Source organism: Rousettus aegyptiacus, unplaced genomic scaffold, assembly GCF_014176215.1.
Source record: "Rousettus aegyptiacus isolate mRouAeg1 unplaced genomic scaffold, mRouAeg1.p scaffold_m13_p_14, whole genome shotgun sequence".
Classification (NCBI taxonomy): domain Eukaryota; kingdom Metazoa; phylum Chordata; class Mammalia; order Chiroptera; family Pteropodidae; genus Rousettus; species Rousettus aegyptiacus.
In genome coordinates this window covers 48,943,995-48,962,563 of record NW_023416289.1, presented here as the reverse complement: position 1 = coordinate 48,962,563, position 18,569 = coordinate 48,943,995, and the positions used below count along the sequence as shown (strand labels likewise).

Genomic DNA, 18,569 nt, shown 5'->3' with positions numbered 1-18,569 from the left:
CACTTTCTAAATTTTTGCTACATACAACAACAACAAAAAAACAAACAGAAATTTAAAAATGCAAAGTGATTGTCAAAGAAATGATTTTTTTCTCTGAGGGAAGGAACAACTATGTTCTAAATTCAGGAATGGGTTGAGCATAATCCTAAATCGTCCTAAATTAGTGCCAAGTCAGGCCATCAGTGCACCTGCTGTCTCGTGCAGGGACCACGACCATCCCCATTGCCACATTTGCTGTCAACTCTGATTAATGGAAAACGGGCAGGGAGATCAGTCAGGAGGCAACTGCCACAGTGAAAAGTAAACCGCCACTAGACCTCGCTGCCATAGCAACAGCACAGCAAAGCGATATTGCCGTGAACTCCTGAGAGAAAACGCAGGCCAGGAATCAGTGAAAGTTACAGCACCACTCGGACTGCGGGCACCAAACCTCTTCCCCACCCAGTCCCACAGGTGTATCGCAGTCCCCAGCCAGGGGTGACGACGCCTGGCTCTGCTAGTCTAGAAACCACATGTGAACTGCTCCTCAAACCTTGCTGAGCATCCCCTGAATCTGTTGAAATTCAGTCTTACTCAAAGGCGGGTCTGGGGTAAGGCAGACACTGTGTTTCTAACCACCTCTTCCCTATCAGCTGAAAAAACTCCACTTAGGACTTGAATTAGCCCGTTTGGGTCCACTGCTCATCTTTAAAATGATCACTGAACTCCAAACCACGGTTCCTCTTGACTGCCCAGGCCTGGGTCATGTGTCCCACAACTAAGGCCAAAATATCAGTCACCATGATTAACACCACCATCAAAACAACAGAGTTCGAGGTATTCTGCCACAGAAACAGGGGGCGGTTTTTATCAGAGGAAGGACACGGAGAACTGGGCTGGACATTCAGAAACTGATGCAGACTGAGCCCACTACATTCACTCCTCAAGTCCCCAACATGTGTACACACACGTGCACACACGCACACACACACAGATTTCTTCCCATACATATCACGTTTCAAATGCCCAGTGAACACAAGACAATAGCCCCCCTCACCATAGAATACGCATAAACACTGGTGCATTTCTCCCAACGCAATCCGGATGTGGCTAAGGGTCACGCAGCCTTAGCCTGAATGATACATTTATCTAGCCACGAAGCATACCCAATATACAATGGTAGAGGGATAATGGTACACGTACACACATACGCACACTCGCTCACTGAGAAAATGGAAAAGGGAAAACAGCAAGCATAGCCTCCCATCAACAGTTAACCCCGAGGGCTCCATGACTCGGCCATGGGGTGAATTTCTTGGCTGCCACTATGGAAGCCCTAAATTTTGCCAATGAGAAGAGCTCCCTTGTCCACTGTCCTCCACGACTGGGCATCAGTGGGGCTTGGGGGAAGACTCTCTTCCAGAGCACATACTGCCCCAGAATCCGGTTTCCTGTCCATGTAAGGAAGGAGTCCTGGGGGCTCCCCTTGGTTTGAGCAATCTCAGACCCAGCTTTGCCAGTCTGGGGTATTAGATCACACCGACTCCTTCAAAATAATGTTCTTCTGCTAGAGAAATTGTTTTCTAGTGTCTCCTTTGAGCTGGAATTCCCACAACGTAAATCATGCCAAGTCACGGTTTCTGAATCTAAACACCTCTGTTGTCATTTCTGTCACTTAAAAATAATCCAGAAAATCTGGACTGAACTAACCTCTGGTAAATAGACTTGGTGCATTTCCGTATTGATTCTGAATTTCTTCTGAAATTTTCAAAGAACGACTTGATTTAAGTACACCTGGAAACCAAACAATAAAAACATTTTGAGACGCCCAACCCTACTTCCTTCGCCATCACACACAAGCAGAACCCACCCACTCTCCAGAAGTTCAGTGAGGCAAAGATCCACTTTCTGTACAATGTAAGACAAATGAGAGGCACAGTCATAATTACACTGTCAGCCACTTCTATCCTCGTCAGTCATAGTTAGTTAGCACTCTGTATGAAAACCAAATAAAGCGTCAACGTATCAAGTCTGAGGTGCAGTCTCTAAAATTGGAGTTGAAACTTCATCCACGTCCCAAAGAAACCAGTCTCCCCACCACCCTTGGTCACAGGTGAGGACTGCACAGCATGCACAAGCTCCTACGTGCAGATTCCTCTCACTGCTGCTAGACGGATGTCCTCTCGTTTGACAGAGCACATGGGACTCATCTGGTCCTCTGATTAGCCCAGGGAAGTGTATTGATCAGGGCTCCCAGTGGATTAAGCACAAAGGGGCCCATGAAAGGCCAGTGCACCATCCCCTGGGCTACTGGGAAGGCCGAGCCCTGACTGTGAGCTTCCTGGGTCAACAGCCGAGCCACACCACTGAACTGTCTCTTTGCTGAACCCTGCTCACTGCCCTGAGGTGTGGCTGCTCCTCCCCGGATGCCACCCAGAGCCTCTTCTTCACCCTGGTCTTCCACACTGAAGCCTCAGGTGGACGAATCTGATCAGCAGAGACGAGGTCACGTGTCCTGGACCCCAAGCAAGCTGGAGAAGATGTGAAGGTTCTCCTCCAGTGAGAAGATGGCACTTGTGATACTGGACACTCTCTAAAAGCAGCAGTGTGGCTACGAAGGTCCTGCCATGCTTTTCACCCAGGAAATTCATGTCTGGAAATGTGAAATGGGTAACTGCCAAAACCCCACATCTCCAGAAGCTATAGGGTCACCTCCCAGAAGCCCAGGAATTATCTTACAGATAAGTGCAACTGGGATCGAGAAATCTCTCTTTAGCTTCTTCCCCCGAATCTTATTAAGTGAGCTTTACACAAACTGCTGTGGAAGGAACCCCACAGCTAACAATCTTGCTTCGGAAGGGTTCTCTGAGCACTACAAGATGGTTGTGAGGCTTCTCCAGAAAGAGAGCAAGGCTCCTCTCGGCGTCCGGGCCTGTGGCCACCTGCTGGCATGACAGGCTGCTATGCTCAGCGGGGCCATCGCCTGCCTCGTCTGCCTCGATGCTGAGTCAAGGCCCCTTTCCTTGTGCCTTTTCCCCTCTCGAGTGTCAGGAGATACAGTTAAACCTCGGTTTTGACTCCAGTATTTGGTGAACTGATCTGGCTTTAGCATCTAGACTGATCTTCTAATGCATTCACCGAGATGGTGGCAGACGACAGATGGTTTCCTAGGAGCCGGGTCACCACGGAGGCTGGAGGAGGGAACGCCACCGTCCATCCTCCTCCACCTGACTACCAGCACCACCCACTGAAGAGATATTAGATTCCAGTCGGTAACGGAGGCCAGTCCTCACCTACCACAGAAATGAGCTCAGTAAGAAAAAACAGTGTTCTCTGAAAGAGTGGGTCTTCATCTGCATCCCTGAGGCTGTCCTGGAGCTTTCTAATCCAAACTGATGGGCAGGCTGAGAGAGAACAGACCAGATTCTGATGCCTACCTCCCCTGCCCCAGTATCCCAAACGCAAGATGAGGAACTCAGACAATCTCATGTGCCTGGACCACGCAACTCTATTTCTCTTGTATGTCTGTAATTTTAAAACAGTCAGTGAAAGCAGCAGTCTCCGCTTTCCACCTCCACATTTTTAGCTGATCTGGCCTTGTCCTCCATAATCACAAAATACGAGGCTTCCAGCACTGTTTGTTTCATCCGTTTCCTGCGTGGCTGTCTTTACTACGCCCGGTGAAGAAGTGGCTACCTAAACCCCTCCCTTCCCTCTGCTCTTCTCCACGTCCTGATCTGGCCACAGCACTGGTTAGAGCTCTTCTAGGTTATTCCGCAAACGTGAGCAACACCCTGATACTGTTTCCTGCTCCACTGACTACATGCCCCCCTCAGAGTGCGCCGCCCGGGGATGCTGCCCCCCTCAGCTCTGCTCCGCCCTTATTTCTACTTCTGCCAGCTGTACTCCTGTCCTGGTGTTTGAACACGGAGAGCATCATGCTTGGTAACAAACACTGCGCTGTCTTTGCTTGGTCTGCAGGATGCAGCTAAATGCTGAAGTTCAGTAAGCACTGCTCGCGTGCTTGTGATTCCGGAATAACCCTTCACTGCGGAGCCAAGGAGCAGAAGAGGAATACGTGCTCTTTCACAGCTACCTGCTTCTCCTGAAGCTTAGAATCATGGTCTGTTTTCTAGTATAGATATCTCCTTTGATCACGTACCGCATAATGCCATCTATTCCGTCAAGGCCCTTTTTCCCCAAGGACCGCTTTCGCAGCACACTCCACATGACGCCCGCCTGCCTCTCCCTTAGCCGATTTTCTAGACAATTTCCTCAGTCCCCTGACACCCCGGCCTTCATCTCCCTTGATTCACTCCCATGCTTTGCTGTAGCACATTCTCAGCATGCCCTCTGCATAGGGCGACAGACACTGCAGCGTCCCTGCACATCTGAAAATGCCTCATTCCCACCCTCCTGTTCCAGTGTGGCTGGGTATAGAATTCTAGGTTACAACTTCTTCCCTCCGCCCAAACAAGAAATCACAACAGACTGAACATAGATGCAGATATGAGCCTCCAGCTTTCTCCTAAGCCAGACATTAAAAAGATTTCCAAAAATGTGATTTTACACTACTATGTCATTTATGTTAACATGTAATGAGTTTATTGAAATAATCCTGGGGGTGGGGGGAAGTTAAATCATTTCCTTCCCTGTTTCCCTTGTTTCTGAAATTCCAGTTATTCCGATATTGACCTTCTGCAATTGACTCTCTCATCTTTTCCATTTGTCTTCTTTTTCGACTTCCCAAAGAACTTACTAAAATTTATCTTGCGGCCTTTTGAGCACTTCCTTTTTAATGCTTTATTTTTCCCCTCATCGTTACTTTTTCATGACACCCTGTTCTTGATTAATGAATATATCCTCTACAGTCTCCGTGGATGTTAATTTGAGGTGTGGCTTTTTGAAAGTTTCCCTTTGCTCCCCCAAAATTAATCTGTTTTTTCAGGATTATTTTTTCTGTTTATTTTGTCTCTTTCTTGATGGAGAATTTCTTCAAACATTCAATGACCCTTGATCTCCCTTCATATGCAAAACTGAAGCAGTAAGAAAGCTGAGAACTCTGCATTCCAGTGGCCTTGTTAGCTGAGGGTGACAACCAGGGGACCAGCTGGTGATCTACAAGGGGGACTTCTACATGCCAGATGAGATGTTCCTGGCTCAGGGCCACTCAATTTCTTTAAGGAGAGCTCTCTTGCACACTTTTCCCCCCTGAAAGGCAGACTCCCAGAGTGTTTATGTGGTCTGGGAGCTGGAAGTGGAGGACCAATTCCTTTTAAGATGCTCGCCCGCTGAAGCTGAGCCCCTGCCACGGCCCCCTCCCCACTCTGTTCCCCACGAACCTCTTTGCACCCCAAGTTCCAAGACAGCTTCTACCAGGAGCCGGCACTCTAACATGACCATCTCTTCACATAGGTCCTCTGGCTCCATCAAAAACCAAAGCCTCTACTTAGAGTAGCTTTGACATTATAATGAGTTATATGAAAAGACAAAGTAAACTATTCTCCCTCTCTGCATTACTTTCTTCTCTTTACTTTCTTCTCTTTATCCTTTTCTTCCTCCTCCTCTTTCCATGTCCACTCTTCTGCAAGACATAAGCAGGCCAGGACCACCCACTGGCATTTGTTTCATTCCTCCTCGGGCCTTCTGAGATTGTTAAAAATAATGAACTCCCAGCTACAGCCGACAGTGGCTCCTGTGGCTCCATGACCCAGCAGGGGGCATCATGTAGCATGAGAACAGCTTCATCATAATCACCACAACCAAGGGTGTTAGTATGTATCGAGTGTGCTCCTGCTGTACTGTTCTGAAAGAGGATACAAGTTGTTTCTCAGAAGAAAGCGCTTAGGAAGTGTGAGTGTTCGAAACTCCCGCAGAGTACTCTAGCTTTTTGAGGTTTTCAGCTTCCTCACACAAGTGTGTGACAGCTGACTTCTCCTGCATGGGGAAGAGTTTAGAATGTGGTCTCCTGTGTTCGGAACGTGCCAGCCCCACCCCTCCAGGCTGCAGACAGGCCTGTGCAGCTTGGGGCCTGTGCCCAGAGCTGAAGTTGCTTCTTACATCCAATTCGACCCTCATGCTCACAGTGAGGCAAATTTAAATCACAGCAGAATGGATGAGGAACTCTGCCTCTGGAACCTGGCAGCCTCTGCTCTGCCTTCTGCCGAATGTTGCTCTCCCGGACGGCTTGGGTCCACAGCCCCTTCGGGTGAAGGCCTTGGTGACTGCAGTTTCTGGTTCCATCTGGGGGTCTCGGCCCTCATGGGAAATCCCTCTAACATCACAGATTATCATGTTACCCAAAGACTGAAAAAAGATGCTCCTGCCAGGAGACATCTGGGAAGTGGGAGTCTGGGAAACCTGAAGCATGCGGCTACCAGACCATGTTCAGTGCTGATCAGTCAGAGTGGACCAGCAGTTCGATGTGAAAAGTGAGGGGCTGGGAGGCCAGGCAGGAAGCCAGGCTTGGAATTCCAAAGGTCTCTTTCAAAGCTGTGGGAAGATGGCACTAAATGCCAGCAAGCGAGCGTGCCAGCCCCTATTGGTGAGGGCCGACTGTGAGCCAGGCGCTGCTTCATGCAGGGCTCTGTAGTCACAGGCAGGTGAGCCGGCTGCTCTCATGGACCCTGAATTCTGTCACGGGACAGGGAGGAAGGCGGGGAGGGGATGACGCCAGCCGGTAATAAAGCTAAAATAAGGTGACTAAACAGCAGTGGCTGGGGCTCCATCCAGCACAGGCAGGGACGCCTCTCCACAAGGTCAGGTCTGAGTGACAAGGAGACAGTCACGCCGAGTTCACATCTTCTGGCCACACGCAGGCAATGGCAGGCAACCCTGTGTGTTGTCACCATTTTCCAAAGGAAGAGATGAGGGCATGAAAGTCCCGAATAATTACGGTCACCAGCTTGTATAGAACAAAAGTGACCCCGTGCCCTGACCTGCACAGCCAGCTCCGTGTGCGACAGACGAGCAGCAGCACAAACCACCATCTGGACGCGCCCTGAAGATGCTCAGGCGTCAGCCGTGGTGAGAATGGCTAAACCGACCACGAATTTCCTGAGAGAAACTCTTCAAGGGGCACAGAGCTATGGCCACAACATGCAGAGACACATGCAGGCACTGCGTGACCCCAGGACAGCCATCCACACCACAGCAGCGACTGCTGGCCCTGCGCTGACAGCCCTGTGTGATGACCTGCAGCATCAGCATCACAGGCTGAGGTAGAGTCTGAATTACCAGCTAAGACTTCGATTTTCTGAAAGGCTAATGGAAAGGGCCTCCACCATTGGGCAGACGGGAACCCCGGCACCTCCCATGGCCACGGTCAGGGGACCACGCCCCGGCTGGCTGAGCACAAGGCTCGCCAGCCTGCCTAGTGCATGAACGGTGCATGAACAAAGGCAGAGCAGAATCCGCCCCTCCTCCCAGTTCCCGTCAGAGCCTCCTGCTGACGTCCTCTGCAATTGGTGTTTCAAATGTTTCGTTCTGGTGACCGTTGGGGAAACCTAGTTAAAAGCAAGTCTCCCAAACCAGAAAACCTTCCCACAATGGGAGAAGAGAAAGGATACAACGTCATGACTGCACGAGGCCGCAGTGGCGGGGTGGGGCCTCGCGCATGTCCACAGCCCAGCAGACACAGCCCATCATACAGACACAGCCTCAGACACAGCAGAGCAAATCCTCAGGCAGCAGACCTGCCCCACACAGGTCTTCCCAAGTTCATGCGGTAGCTGGGTGACCACTCCTGTCAGCTAGCTGACTTTATTCAAAGAAAAAATAAACTTCTCGAGTCTTAACGACAGAAAGTCATTTCACAAGGAGGAAGCTCAGCTCTCCCGCAGAAACTGAGGCCGGGGCAGCAGCTCCCTCAGGGACTGCCATGGAAGAGAAGGTGTCCAGGTCTGAAAACCTGCAGAGGCCTGCCGAGCTGTGAAAAAGATCTGCATACATCACAAAGAGACAGGGGACAACTCACAAGCCACAAATTCTAAGCAAATGCTCTAAGGAAGGGAAATGGGGTCCACTCTTATTGTCCACAGAACTCGGCCTCTTACCTTCAATTTCTATTTGCCCTTACACGAACGAGCATGAAGAAACTATTAGCAACCGTTTTTAAATGGTTCTTGTAAAAACTTTAACCATGAAAATCTTCTAAGGGGGAAAAAGGTACAATTTCTTAAGAACCCTGAGAGGAATGAAGCTGCAGCTCTCGGTGACGGAAAGTCACTCCATGCAATGTGGTCTGCCCTTATTGTCTATTTTTTACACCTACAGCACCCACATTCCCAGGTGGTCTCCCATCCAAGGACTAACCAGGCCCGACCCTGCCTGGCTTCCGAGCTCAGACGAGATCGGGCATGTTCAGGGTGGCGTGGCTACTGACCATGGTCTGCCCATTTTTAAGAAGCTTCCAAAGCCAGCAATGGCACAGCCAGCTGCAGTCACTATGGCAGAAGTCAGCTCCCATCTGCGTGGCGATGAACTGTCTGGAGCGGCTGCCGGGCAGGAAGCCACGTTCCTGCGTGGAGTGCTTTGTTTCCGCTATTCTGGGCAGGAATAGCCTGATGGGAATGTGTGGCATCCAGGGTGTAAAGGTGGCACACACGTTGTGAGGTCTGAGCCACTGTGAATCATTGACGACCAAGGGGTGAGGGCTGCACACCCAGCGTCCTCTCCTGCCACTTCACACGATGTGGACGCTTACAAAAGTAAACGTGACATGTCCAATGTCACTGGGTTGGTGACAACATCAGAGACAGAATCTAAGCTCTCAGACTCACAGTGAGCGGTGCTGGCGGTGTGTGGGCAAGTGTCTGAAATGGGCCGCACTGAGCCCGCTCTCCCACGGTCTCCCTCCTACTGACCAGTCCTCACCACGCCTGCCCCCCAGAGGCCCGGACTGCCAAGCCATGGAGCCTGGCGCTGGCACCTCACTCTGCCAGTGCCCAGCATGACACTGGAGGCCAGCCAGAGAGCCTCAGCTCACGCACCCCTTGGAACCAACCTGGTGTGCCAGCCACCTCTCCACGCTGGCCTGCTAGCCTCCCGGTATCTACCCTCTTCCCCTCTCCCTCCCCAGCCTTCCCACTGTGCCCTGAGACTCCACCCTGCTCCTCCTCCCAAGGATGCCCTACCCCAGCGACCTGCACAGGGCACTGCTAGGCCCTGCACACACCTGACCCGTGGCCCCTCCCACACCACCAGCTGCAAGGCATGGTCACCCCAACCCTGCCCCAGACCTTGGCCTTCAGTGGTCTAAGTCCCCACCATGCGCCCCATCTCTGGCCAGTGACTAGTGCAGGAATTAGCACATAGCCCAACTCTGGCCAACAAGGTGTGAGAGGCGATATGCTCAGGGACCTCTAAGAAAGGGCTCCTTGCTCCCCAGAAGAAGAGACCAAAAGGAACAGCTTCTCCCTGCCACCAAGCACTAGTGGGCATGAGTGTGGTGCCTGAAACTACCGCCACCTTCCTGCCATCACAGAGGCCAGCAGTGCCCAGAGGAGGCTGAGGTAGAGAGATGACAGGAACCTCAATGACACTACCACATCACTGAGCCCTGTCAACCCCAAAGCTCTCCTACCTCTGGACGCCTATCCAGCGACATTACAGGAGGCATTACTGTGTGTCACCCTCAGTCAGAGACACTGGCTGAGGCAGCCCTGGGCCCCCCACCTCTAGAGCCCCCTCCCTGTACTCAGGCTCCTCCTGCGTGGAAGCAGAGGGCCAGAGGCCCCCTAGATGTCCTACTGCAGAACCTGACATCAGCCTCCGCCTAAAAGTGGTGACAGCTGCAGAGCCTGTGCTCCAGACATCCTTGCAGTGTAACAGCCCAGGACATCCCCCCGCCTCGTTTCCAAGCCCACTCCACGTCCTCTGGCTTAGCATACTGCTCATCCTCCCGCGTCATCGAGCTCCCTGTGCACCAGCCGTGTGCCTGGTAGGAAGGCGAGGCGGGCACCGAGCCCGGGCCGCGGTGAAGGGCCAGGGCGGCGGCGCACATCACCCGGCACTACAACAGACAGCTACGCACGCAGCGCAGACCCAAGGAGAGGCCCTGGGGGAGCAGAGGAAGGCGTCACAGAAGAGGCGACATTGGCACTCTCGGACTGGGTGAGTTGAGTGAGGACATCAGCGCCCCCTTGGCCGACCATGTGGTCTCAGAGCCCCGTGCCTCAGCACTGGCTGTTCTCCTGGCCTCGAGTGACTTTCCCTTATCCTGTCAGCCTGAGAACTCCATGAAAACCTCAAGTCACAAAGTATGTCCAAAAAGCCATTCATGACTCCCCCACTCTGCTCCCACACCTCTGCAGTCACTTCCTGCTAAGACCCTGCTCCTTCCTGACCTGCTGTCTGCTCCCTCCACGTCTCACTCACCTTCCTGTGCCCAGCACCTGGCCCTGCCACTGGCGCACAGTGCACACCTGATAAACGTGGCTTTTCGCCCAAGCCCCTGTCCCCTCCCAGCCATGTTTTCCAAGGGGTTCAGCAGGCTCTGATATGGCTGACAGAAGCTATGTCTAACTACAAAAGTCCTGTCTGCTGGGCAGGCTCCACAGGAAGGGGTCCGACAACCAAGGCAAGTGGGACCATCCCCTCCCTTAGAGAGCTTTCCATCAGGGCCTCCACATATGGCAGTGTAGGCCGTTTACTGTGCGAAGACACACAACCACAGGGGCAGGTGGAGACCGAACGCCGCCAGGGCGCCACGTGCCAAACGCCCCGCCTGTGCACAGGGCTGCACCCAGCACAGGGCGCCTTCTCCATCTGCGCAGGAGCCGCCTGCAGCCACACCCCAGCCTACCTGCCCGCAGGGGGCCCTCGCCTGTCACAGGGCTCCCGGGGCACCAGGGCCCCACCACAGAGCTCTTGCTGAAGGACAGTCCCAAGGAGGAGAACACACCCGTGCCATAGCCCCACTGCACTGTGTGCCTGCTCTGCCTCCTGGAAACCACACAGACGGGATCTGGCCTGCAGTGTGCGTCGCATCAGCTTTATGTCACGAGGGAAAGTGACTCTTACCACAAATTATAAGCACCGCTTATGTGATTCAGTACAAAAAGGGTCCACTGAGCATGGCAAAGTCAGAAAAAAGGCCAGAACACAGAAAGTCCACCTCAAGGACCTACACAGTTACACATCACCAGTGTTGCTCTGGACTTCAGGTAGCCAGCAGTCAAGGGCAATTACACAGTTACTCGGTCAGTTACACTATTCTTCAGTCAATCCACCAGACATCCTACCAGTGTGGACAGCTTCCTACTCCCTGCCAGGCACTGTGCTGTCATGGGCAGGAGGCAATGGTGACAAGACAAACATGGCTCTTGTCCTCATGAAGGTTACATTTTAGTGGGGAAAACAGATTTTTAAAAATACACGTAAACAGACAAATAAGTAAAACAAGGACAAATTCTAACACATGGAGTAAAAGTAACAAATAAAGGGCTAAGAAAGAGAATGAGGAATACGAGACCTACTTATACATAGCTGTAATGGGTGGTCAGTGAAGCCCTTCTGAGGGACAACCAATAAGCTGAGGCCAGTAAGACAAAAGGAGAGGGAAGAGGCCAGAGGACGGAGACAGTGTGTGCGAAGGCCCTGTGTCAGGAACGAGGCTGGCCACTGGCTCCGAGCCACACGCTCCACGGCACCACCCACCTCCTTGCTGTCCAGGCTGGGGTCAGAACGAGTCACTTCCGCTGCCACGCATACTGAGGCGTGCTGTCCACAGGAGTGTGCAAGCCTCATGGCAGTCTGCGAACCACAGAGTCCCACAGCAGACTCAGCCGAGCCATGCCCCAGGTGCTGGACCAACTGAGATTTGAAGCCCAGACCCCCATGGGCTGGGGTTAGATATGCAGCCACTGCTCCCATCAGTCTAAGCCAGCGGCCACTCTTTGCCCCTCTGGATCCCAAGTGGCCCACTATGACAGGCCCAGAGCCCTGAGGTTCCCCTCCACAGGGTCGTGGAACATCTGTAGATAACACGTGGTGCCTGGGGGCCCCCTGCCAGTCTCTGCGTTCCTCTGTCAAACCATGAATGCTCGAGCTAGTAACACCCAGACCAGCCATGCAAAGAAACCCACAGGATCTGCTGTGATTTTCCATCCTTCCCTCACACAATCAACGGTTATAAGGCACCTACTGTGCGTCAAGCCCCGTGCGTCCACACTGAGGGGGTGCAGAAAGGGCGGAGGCTCCGTCCGGGCTGCCTGGACCCGGTTCCCCCGCCCCCTGCAGAGGCAGCAGTCAGCATCTGCCCAGCAGCTGCAGGGCACAGGATCCATGAGACGAGGCCTGCCCTCGGGGGCTCTGTGTCTCATCAGGAAGCCATCAAACATATTGGCCCGAGAACGGAGGAACCAGGTGCCCTGCGGCTACCACAGGGCAGTGCAGGGCCTCTGAGCGCGGATGCTCCACCCTCCACACTGGCAGCAAAGGCCGGGCTTAGTCCTGGCCTAATGCTCCCACCAGTCACCACAGAAAAACACGACAAAGAAACACAGAGGAGAGGGCAACACCAGACTGCGGGTTAGCTGCGCTCCCCCATGGCGTATGCGTGGATCCCGAGCTCAGCATGCCTATGGGAAACAGCCTGGCTGTGAGCAGCAGGGTTCTGGGGTCACCCCTCACTGACTCGCCCAGACTGGTCTGCTGTCCTGCTGAGCCTGTTTCTCTGTCTGTGGAATAGGCAACGCCTTCCTCACAGGGCTGTCAGAATTGAATGAGGGACAATGACACACAGTACCTGGGACTGAGGCCAACCCCTCCCACCAGTTCTCGTCACTGTGACAGCTGCACACGCCTCTCCGGTCACTGATGGCAGCTTTCTGAGACCCCCGAGTTCAGCGCCCTGATCACCTGTGGACAGTTGATGTGCATGCACTGTGTTCGACGCGGCTTCACAAAGGTACGAGCCTCCTACTTAAGCTGGATCTCCTGTCCCCTCTGCGTCCAGCTCTGGCCTGATGGCATGTTACAAGTTTCAGCTTGACACTGTCAACAACCAAAACAGAAATCCCTGGTGACAGCCTGGGACTGTCCTTCGAAGGCGGCCTTGGTGATGGGCTCGTTGAGAACCCTTTCCAGTAAAGGGGTCACAGAAGCTGGTCGCCAAGCCCCACATCCAGCTGTGACACAGAAGGTGGCACATAACAGACTGCAGACAGCTGGGCCAGCCCCTCTCCCCAGGCCATCCGGCCTGCACTGCACTCGGCAGATTTTGCTCAGATTAACAGAGGCCATCACAGAGAAAACTGCTATGAGCCAGGCCCTAGGCTACGACATGCATCTGGCACCACTGGTGCTCACGGCCCTGTGCAAAGCAGAGGACTGTGTCCACCTCTTCTCCGGGCCTCCTCCGGGCCTGGCAGCACAACTGGGGCCCGATTCCTGTGAGAGCTACTGTTAACAAGACCAGAAAAAGCTGTGCCAAACGTCCCCACAGCGCTATGTCCCACCCCCTGTGACCATGCTGACCCCAAGCCCTGCTTCTTAGACTAACCTCTACCCTGCTGAAAACTCTGAAGTGTCTGCGAGCCACAGCCTGGAGTCCCCAGGCCGCTGGCCGGTCTCCGCACGCCAGTCAACGCCCTCGGGCCTCGGGCCTGCCAGCGGCCGGAGCTGCTGATCGCCCCGTAGACAGAACAGGCCCCAGCACTGCGGCACCCTGTGTCCCGCGCCCAGACGGCCCCCTGCCCCGAATACAGCCCAGGCCCGCGTGGCCTGAGGTCCTTCCAGAACACTGTGCTAACAGTTTTCTCTGCCTCCATCGGCCCTGGGCAGAGAGGCAGGAACCAAGGCTCCGCAGGGGCTCTGTAGGATGTCGCACCACGAGACGGTGAGGGATCCGGCTTCACATACACCTCGCCGCCCAAACGCCTGGTCTCCCTGACGAAGCCTAGGACCCAGGCCAGGAGGGGACAGCCCTCTGTGAATCTGGACTGGGTTACGGAAGATACAAACATGGGGCTGGCCAGACCGGCTCACCTGGGCAGGCTTCCGGCACTCCTCTGCCAGGCAAACCTCGCTCCTCACCAGGGCAAGGGCTCAGCAAGTAGACTGAGAGCTAGAGTTCGTGTTCTGTGTGCCCCTCAGCCAAGGGCTCTATGCTCAGAGCACCCCGAGAACTGTACATGCAACACCGGGATCACCTGCTCAAGCATCTCCTGAAGGACAGTCCCGATTCACTGATCTCGTGTCTGTCCACGGCCTGGCCCAGACATGGCTCACTGGGGCCTGCTGAGTAAACGTACGGGAGAACGAGCGAACGAACCGCTCCCCCCCGACTTCAGCATTTCCCTTCGCATGTGTTCATTCAGCAACTCTCAACCACATACCACCTCACAGTCTCTAAGTTCCAGTAACTGTCCTGCGTCTCAGTGCACAGGAGAGTATGCGCGTCCGGTGCCCTCTTCGCAGGAGGGCCGAGGAAGTGGCTCGAAGCCACGACGACTTTCTTGTCTCCATGGAGGAAGGGACAAGCTATTCCTGGGTTTTACAGATGCGATCTCACCGTGCTCCCTAATTCACGCGTCTCAGCTTCTGTCTCCTTGGTTATGCACTGCTGGCTGGCTGAAGTTATTCTGGGCATTTCTTCAAGTGTCACTGGTAACCAACAACAAGATGGCAGAATGCAGCTACCGAACACTGCTAACAATGCTGCGAGGAGACAGCAGAAGGAGCCAGGGCTACCTGGTCTTCGATTTAAGGCACACAGACATGAAAATAAGGAACTCCTTGGAGCCAGTCTGGGTACCTGAAGAGCTGCACAATCCCAGGTACAGGCAGCACTGCGAGGGGCCTCAGCTCCAGGGGGGCAGGCGGAGAAGAAGAACTGGCCAGCTGACCACGCAGTGGGGGTTCCCGCCCCCCTCATTCACCCAGCCCCACTCATTCACCCTACTGAGGCCAGGGGCAGGCCGGGCCCTGCAGGAGCAACGCCAGCCAGCGTGGCAGGGCCCCAGTGAGCACCAGGCGGTGTTTATGACACTGCACCCTGGTCGGAAGCAGGAAGGCGCAGCACACAGTGAGTGGGACCCCCATTCTGATCTGAGCAGAGCCACCACTCCGCATGCCCAGGTCTGCTCCAGGGGTACACCACAGAGCCGATGCGCTCCGTCTGAGCTCCAGCACAGGAGCCGGCTCATCCTGCTTGGGCAAGAAAAGGCTTACCCCGCGACGACAGGGGCACGGGGTGCTGGGAAATGGCATGAGCGTGCCCGTAACAGCTCACCACCTGCTGTTAGGATGCCTCCTGACCTACTGTGTTTCCTGGTTTTTGGGGTATAAACATTTTCACCACAGCCAGTGTAGCTACCAACCTCATGCCCCTGGAAGGAAGCTGGGAAGGCAGGTGCAAGCAGCCAGATCCCCAGAATTCACACGTGAAACACCTAGTGTGATGCTTGGGGGGGGGGGCCTTTGGGTAGGGATCTGGGCATGAGGCTGGAGCCCCCACGATGGTGAGAGCTCCGGTGCCCACCACCGTGAGTGGACAGAGAGAAGTGGGAGCCCACACCCAGAAAAGGGGTTGCATCAGACCCCATGCCAGCACGTAGGCTCCCAGCTCCGCAGCAACGAGGAACAAATGTCTGCTGTTCACAAGCCGCCCGAATGGACCGAGACAGCTCTGACTGGCCGGGGAGAGGACCCAGCTTGGCTGGGTGAAGGGTGGGCCCTTTGGATTCACTTGTTTGTTGGAAGTCCAGTGTGGCCCCGCCTACAACCTAAAGCAGTGCAGGGGACCCCCAAGGCGTGCCTGGGCCTGTGTTCGAGGAGCCACTCAGCATGAGGTGCAGGCAGGCGCCAGGGACGGCTCCATCAAGGGACTACCCACTTTGGTTGCCTCACTTTCAATGAGAAATCCCCTGATTTTTCTTTTTTGACTTAAAATACTGAAATCAGCCTAACGGGAACACATTGGTGTTTAAATCCCTCTGAGTTCCATTTCTTAAAAGCCTCTCATTTTGAACTCTGCAACAAACCTACCCCAGAGAATCAATATGAGGCCTGGGAACAACTATTTCTCATACAGAATCTCAGTAAAACCACTCCTCCAGAACACTCTAGAACTCTCGAGCTGTATCATTATGACAGATAATTCTGAGCAGCTGAAGATTTGCCAACTCTTTTGAGCACCAGAAGTTGACTGAAAGCATTTCTCAAAGGTCTTTATAATTCCCTGTCTTATTTCTTTATTATCACAACTTTTTGTTACAAAAAATAGAAAATACAGATAAGAAAAAAATATAGAATCGAAATAGGAAACACAGCACATATGCCTACCCCCCCCCCCCCACCCACTCCTCGAAAATGATTCAAAAGATCAGATTAGCTGGGCCGGATTCCAATGGAAGGGTTGGTAAATCTTTGGCTTATTTTCCAAATTCTTCCATGTTTATAAGTCAATCCTAGCATCCAGAGAGGGAATATTAGAGGCAAGAATGTCAAGTGAAAGTCCCAGAGACCTGGGTTCTGGTTCTAGACAGACACGAACACTCTGTGTGACCTTGAGCATATATATCCCTTTCCCTTGAGCATATATATCCCTTTCCCAGCCGACAGACGGGGAGGCTAGACTGGCACGGCTTAGTGTCTCACTGGTTCTGAATCAGGCTGGGTCCAGCAGGAGAGAGAGAACACCCAAACTGGGTGGTCTGGGAGAAGAGTGTGATGAGGGGAGCATCTCTGAAGATCGGGCCTGGGCGTGGGAAAACCACCAGAGAAGACACTCTGCAGGCTGAAGGCCGACCCTTCCTGAGGAGCCCGGGAGGCAGCAGTCCCTGGGACCCGGAGACAGGGCTGGGGAGAAGGCACCTCCGACAGGAGGCACATAGTGTCAACCTCACTCTGTCCCCAGAAAGGCATTTCTCTTGGGCCAAACGCAACCAGAAGCCCTTGATGGGGCTGAGAGCCAGGACCGCAGCAGCCTCCTGGGGCACAGGGCAGGCTGGGGAACAGAGGGAGCAAATACATCACACTTGTGGTTGGACCGCTGCATTGTCCTGTGCTCTATGCTCCCGGAGGACTGGTCTCCGCTCTTAACTCACTGTCACCAGATGCTTGGCTCACTCATGTGTGAAGTGTCTGCTCCCAACTCTCCACAGGCAAGAAGGCCTGAAACCAAGCGCAGTGGAAGGCAGGGGACAATGTCAATGCACAAGTGATGGACGAGATCCCTGGGGGCTTGACCCTGGTCAGATCAGAGCTTTGGAACACAAGGACACATGGTTTTCCTTGTGGCTACTCAGAGCCCTTTGTTGGCTCCCTGGTCCCCAACTGAGCTCTCAAAGTCACCAATTCCCTGCAGCACAGGTCAATGCACTGTGTCAGGAGGGAACACCGGCTCTTCCCAGCCCTGGTGCTCACGACCCTACAAACAGCTGCAGCCCCCCTGAATGGAGACTATGTCAGAGAACTGTTCCTGGAAAATATCGCTTACTCATTTGAGCTGCTGGACACCTGTCAGACTCCACATCCTATGAAGAGAGGATGTGGCCCTCTCTCAGGGCCCATGTAAAATCACAGAATTGATCATATACAGGATACAACAAAAACAACAATAAATTTCAAATTGTAGAAACAGTACAGATCAAATTCTCTAAGCCCAAAGTACTAGTACTACAAATAAGCCAAAGCAAGGGGAAAAAATCTACTTGAAAATTCGGAAAGTACTCAATTAAACTTTGATACCTATTCATTAAAAGAATAAAAATTAACTTAAGAATATTTTAAAACAGTGATCATCATAAACTTACATAGCAATCATATTGGATGGGGGAATCTCCCCTTAGAAGAAAAGGCAGTGTCAAACACCTACTAAAGAAAAGTGAAAATACATTAAGCACTCACAAAGTCAGGGTAGAAGAGAACACATCTGAGAAAGCGGGAGAAAGTCAGATAAGGATGTGTGTGGATGTTAAAGAGCTAGAGAAAGTAGAATTAACAAATAAATTTAGAGTCTTAACTACATAATGAAAACCCTTTCAGGAAAAGACAGATAATATAAAAACACAAAATCAGCACCTAAAAAGAAGTAACATGGAGAAAAATTAAAAATTTGTAAGAGAATATTTGGTTCAGGTCCACGCATTACATTGGAAAATGCAAGCAAATTATCTTGGAAATTTAAATTGCAAAGGTTGACTCAAGAAGAGATAAACTAAATAAACGAATGAAAAAACCCACCATGTAAAAACCCACCAAGAAAGACAAGAATGCTCAACACTGGGGAAATGTACTCCAACTGTCAAACTGGCAAATCCAAAAGGATACATTAAATTTTTAGAAACAAAAAGAATTCAGGATAGTAGTGGTTTACAAAATAAATATGCAAATAGCATGGCTTTCTTTCATACACTAATGTCCTGTTTGTTAAAAATGGGGGAAAAAATGTATTTATTTCCAATAGTGACCACAAAATGTAAAATATCCCAAAATAAAAACTGTGCAAGACATATATAAAATATATATATAATTCTACTACAAGATTGTAACAGACAAATAATTGGAGCGATGTACTTTTTTGAGTAAGAAGACAAAACGTTCAACAATTATTTCTTTCTCAATTAATATTTTCAGTGTAATTC

At 52.4% G+C, this 18,569-nt stretch overlaps 1 pseudogene; it reads right to left on the bottom strand.

Moving 5' to 3' along the window:
• Positions 1-8,244: 8,244 nt before the first annotated feature.
• Positions 8,245-8,362, bottom strand: LOC118611885 (annotated as a pseudogene).
• Positions 8,363-18,569: the final 10,207 nt, after the last annotated feature.